The sequence below is a fragment of the Euprymna scolopes genome, chromosome 42 (assembly GCF_053919585.1).
Source record: "Euprymna scolopes isolate OS-2025 chromosome 42, ASM5391958v1, whole genome shotgun sequence".
In the NCBI taxonomy this organism is placed as follows: domain Eukaryota; kingdom Metazoa; phylum Mollusca; class Cephalopoda; order Sepiida; family Sepiolidae; genus Euprymna; species Euprymna scolopes.
Window position 1 is genome coordinate 21126162 of NC_136523.1, and position 6000 is coordinate 21132161.

Below are 6000 nucleotides of genomic sequence, written 5' to 3' on the forward strand. Positions count from 1 at the left end.
CTTTGGATTCGGCATTAAATAACCCGAAAAGGGTTGATATGCCGTAAAACAAAAACAACCAACCAACCTACACTCCTAATTGACATATCTTTATTGAATAAAAGAATAAATCTATATGCAATAATATATAATTTTATATTGTTGTTTCTTATTTCCTTGATAATATATATATATATATATATATATATATATATATATATATATATATATATATATATATATATATGGGTTTGTTTTACTGTACACATAGATTCGAAAAAGTTGTCAAAAACCAATATATAACAAATAAATGTTATCAAACGCAAGATAAGTTACTTTTCTACCTAACTGGATATCTTTTCAGTGTTTTTATTTAATTTAACATGTTTATTCAGCTCGAAAAACATTCTGTGTTTACCAATGTATTGGAAAATTACAAAATGGCGCTCGACTCTCTCTTCGACACGGTAAGTTTGGGAAAAGGTGCTATAAATATAAAACTAGACAAAATACTGTCAGAAACTCGCTCAATATATATTACCGTGACATAGGTTGATATATATTCGGTGTTTTTTTAATAGTATTTTGTCTAGTTTATTATTTATAACACCTTTTCCCGAACTTACCGTGTTAAAGAGAGAGTCGGGCGCCATTTTGAATTTTCCAATACATCGGTAAACAATGTATGTTTTTCGACCTGAATAAACATGTTACATTGAAGAAAAACACGAAAAATATACCCAGTTTTGGTAGAAAAGTAACTTATCTTGCCTTTGATAACATTTATTTGTTATATATTTGTGTTTTGACAACTTTTTCAAATCTATGTGTACAGTAATACAAACCCATATTTTTATTACATCTTCACCCCAAACAAGGCACATTGCCACTGTGGTGTAGGGGGCTACTATCAGGGGCAGCAACTACTGGGGCACTATGTTGGGATTTGGGCAGCAAGATGTCGGTTCACGTTACACTTGAACTTCTGCATGTCAGTAAAGTTGGGAAAGCAGGTACCTGGAATACATATATATATATATATATATATATATATATATATATAGAGAGAGAGAGAGAGAGAGAGAGAGAGAGCGAATGAGGGAGAGAAAGATGTTACGTTTTACTAAACACACACACGTACGTATAGCAACCTACCTTGAAAATGTGCTGGCAAACTTGACATAGTTATATGGAATAAGTTAGAGAGAGTTGCAACCTTGGTTGAAGTTCGTGGTCCCTAATGGTGGAGGTCTGAACAAAGCTGAAAGTGAGAAACCGACCAAATATCAAGGTCTCATGTATGATATGAAAAGAAACTGGAATCTTAGAGAGATATCAATCATACCAGTTATCATAGGTGCCACAGGGCTTATGAAGAAGAACCTTAAGTCCTACTTAACTAATATTCCAGGTGAACCAAGTGCAAAAGTAATCCAGACAATTGCACTTAAGGGAGCAAGGGGAATAATAAAAAGAGCTCTCGGGTAGTTTTAATAAGAAGCAGGGGAATGCTGGCTGCCCCATACCCAGCATTACAATCTTCAAAGAAGGAACATGAAAAACGTATATATATATATATATATATATATATATATATATATATATATATATATATTCATCATCATCAGGTCGCCCTACATTGCCCGGCCATAAAATACTGATAAATATGATATTTTGATTAATGCAAATTTCGTATTTATTATTATATTATATTCGATCCAATATATAGTAATGATTTCAAAAGTTTTTTAAAAAATTGGCTCGTGCGCCACCAACGAGGATTGAAACCAAAATGTTTAGCTTACCGTTTTACATTTATCGTGACTTTAATGCATGAGCTAGAAAGACATGTTAGTTGCAAGGCTAAAAAGTAATACATGAACATATAGCTATTACGTTACGCATACATATTCGTAATATCGTCGTTCTAACTTCACGTACCAAATTCCATTTTTTTTTTGTTTAATCCTCACATTTTGCACTGATTCCCCCCGGCTAAAATCTAAATATAAAGATTTGCATGAGTTTAAATACCCTATATATTAAGTTTCATGTCTGTAGACCAAAAACCGACAGAGGAGTTTGGAAGGCAAATCTTTTTAAACAAATATCTATATACGCACGCATAAATGTATATAGAAATAGATTTGAGTTTACTATGAACTTTTTTACGCAAATATTAAGCAAGTATAAATCATGTAGAATATCTGCATCAATACATGAATACATTAATTTATGAATATAATTACACGTAATAGTTAACTAAAGATGATCATACCATAAGAACACCGTATAAACTTATAGGAATTTAATTAAAATGAAGGATTGATAGAATATCTCTATCTGTATAAAAGCCAAGTACGTCAAAGGATGGAGTACTGCTGCCACATCTGGGCAGGAGCTGCTAAAAACAGCCTATCCTGCCTTGACAGAGTACAAAATAGACTTCGTGGTTTAGTGGGGGATGCCCTTTTCTCTTCCCTGCAACCTCTCTCCCACAGAAGAGACGTTGCGAGCCTGTCTTTGTTTCATCGCTATTTCCATGGCATGTGCTCGTCTGAGCTCCAATCCCTCGTCACCCCTTGCCAATCTTTCACGAGAAAGACCCGTCTGGCTGAAACTACTGTCAACAATTTTCCCCACTCTTTATCTGTGCCTAAATCCAAACGTAGATTCCATGAGCAAAGCTTCTTTATTAGAACTGCACGCTAGTGTAACTCTCTGCCACTTGCCTGTTTCCCATCTGACTTCAACTTGGACGTCTTCAAGTCATACATAAACAAACCGCCCCCTTAAATAAGACACTCTATCAACCCCCCCCCAATACTAATGATTACTACAATACTATCTCATTAATTACTGTACACGCAATAACCCTTATCCCTGAGTGGGCTTCGGGCCTTGATAAGTGGTGACCTCCATGTAAAAAAAAATATATATGTAAATTAGCTAGATCTTTTCCTAGTGAATACAATTCCACAACCCGTATATAAGGAAATGATGAATGTAATCCCACGTCCAATATATAACAAAGTTGTATTTTCTTTTTAAATAAATAGAAAACAAGAGTTATCAATATGAATACCAATACACACAAAAAATTATTGGAGTATAGATACAGTTATGAGAAAAAATAGATAATAGTTGAAACCTAAAGGTTGTTCGAACATGCTTTTCTTCACATATACACACCCACACGAACGCACGCATATACACATCATCATACACACACTCACATTCATGCGCATACACACGCTAACGTACACACACACACACCCGAGCAGTGACGTCACTTCCGTTTAAGTGAAAACCAGACATGCGCACCCAGAACACTAACTCCAGTATAAAAGTCAACAAAACCTGTCGACTTCCCTTTTTTTCGTCCGGACCAGCGTCCGAGCTGCTTAGTTGACGAACCGACCGCGTGCTCTAACGTCACTCTATCTCCCCTTCGCTTTGGTCCATCGAAACAGACATGTGCGCGACGCTCTACTAAGCTTAACCCTCTCTTTCTACAGGCCGGCTTGCCACTTCCCGTTTCTCTATTGCATTCCCTTTCCTTCCACGCGCGTAGTCGTTAACGGCTGAATGAACACGTGTATACCGAATACTTTCATTTCTCAACAGAAAATAAACGACATGTTTATTTTATTCCAGCATTTGAGTTCTTTGTTTCCTTCATTCAATTCGTTTCATTATTTTTTTCTTGTAGCGAGTTAGGGTATTTTATATTCTGGTTCGCAACAAGGTTAAGAGTTTTACATTTGAGAGCAAATGTAAAATTTACCAGTAGATTGTATTAATTATTTTTTTCTTAATCTTTCTCAAGCGCTGTAATTGAGTTTCACACTGAATTCATTCTAAATGAGTCATTGTCATACTAACTAACGACTGTTTTTTTTTTCAGATGACATTTGATTCCTGTAAGTTCTATAATAGTATATTTAATTGAAAATGTTTCCAAGCAGCTTTCAGGGATTAAAAGGGCACACATTATTGATTTATATCGTAAAAAGATATTTTCATGTAGAGATTTTAAGAAGAGGTGGAATCCTTCAGGAAAAGAGTTTGAACAGCGATTAAAAGGTACAAAAAAAAACAAAGTCTTTCAAAAACAGAAAAGGACAATCTACATCCGTCAGGGAAGATAGATCCTTGAAGAGAGCATCCCTTGCAGATAGGAAGAAAACTTATTCATGGCTTCTGAAGTTAAGGAGAGTGCAAACAAAGACATATCAGCTCGAATAGTGAGAAAAGGTTATTAAAAATGAGATTTCAAGGATGCAAAGTAAGGAAGAAGCTATAAGTTTTTCAAGCCAACAAGAAAAAACGACAGGACTTTGCAAAAAAAAAAAAAAAACAAACAAACAAACAAACATGAAATGATTGAGCCAAAACTGTATATTTTTTTTTTGTTTTACATAGGCGTCACCACTTATCAAAGCCGATAGGCCACTCAAGGATAAGGGTTAAAGAGTGTACAGTAGTCAAAAGGACAATATAGTAATCGATAGTAATGGAAGTTCGGTAAATTTATTAACTTAAGTGGAACGGCTCATCAGAAACTTGTTCACGTTGGACTTGAAGACAACAATATTATAGACAGCTGGATAGCAGGAAAACGGAAGACAATTCCACAGGCGTGCATTTCTAAGATAGAAGCTTTGATTATGGTATCTATGTTTAGGTTTAGACACAGATAAAGAGTGGGGGGAATTATTGATAGTGTTTTCTGCTAGTCGAGTGTTTCTTGTGAAAGTTTAGTCCTACGAAAGTAACTCTGCAGTAAGTTAACAGCTTATAATTACTAAACTTCGGAAGAAATAATTTTAAAAAATTTATGTGAATACACATCCATAATATTTATAAAAAAATCGAAAGAAATTCTTTTTATTTCATCAGATTTTTTGTGCGCCCCTGGAGCGGGTTATATTTGCCGTAAGGATTAGGGGAGAATTTCACCCTGATTGTGTGGTTTCAACTGTCGAATCTGCAGAGGGAATCGTAGTGCTTTGGAGCTGCATCGCTTGTGCAGGTACTGGAATGATGTATACATGTGAGGGTAGAATGAACTCCACAATTTTACCAAACCTCTTTGACTAAAATATTTAACAACATTCCAACATGGGTTGATTTGAGAAAAGAGGAAATGACAGTGATAAAACGCTCCTCAATCCCCAGATCTAAATCCCTATTGAAACTTTGTGGTTCCATCTAGAAAAAATAGCAAGATGCATCAAAAAAGAACTTAAGGCCGAGCTTCATGAAGAATGGCAGAGAATACATCTACGACCTGCAACAGTTTGGTCAATTATATGCAAACACGGATAAAGGATCATATAATGTCAAAAAATATCAAAATTTGGTTTTTGTTAGAATTTTTTATAATGTTTACTCCAATATTCTTATTTAACTCTTGAAATATATGTTTGAATGATAATTTCGATTTTTCATTGGTGCTCCATCATTTTGGCTAGAGCTATATATATACAAGGTGTCTCAAAAAACACACACTTCAACCGCGTTTTTAGGATTCCAGTAGCATCTTCTTATCGCCCCTTTTCGATGCGTGTGATGTTGTTAGTAGTACCTGTAGAATATAGTTGAAAAGCAATGAATATTGTTCATTCGATAATTAGTACCAACTGCAGAATGTAAAATTTAAAAATTGAGTTTTAAGAATCGTATTTGGGTCGGAAATTAGGTTGAGATTTCTTTCCAATCTGATGTCTCGAAAAAAGTTTCTATTTTTCTGATTTTTAATTCCGATTTTTCTGATTTTTGATTCCGATTTTTCTGATTTTTGATTCCTATTTTTCTGATTTTTAATCCTGATGTTTCTGATTTTTGATTCCGATTTTTCTGATATTTTGATCCCGATGTTTCTGATTTTTTATCCCGATTTTTCTGATTTTTGATCCCGATTTTTCTGATTTTTTATTCCGATTTTTCTGATTTTTTTATTCCGATTTTTCTGATTTTTTTATTCCGATTTTTCTGATTTTTGATTCCTATTTTTCT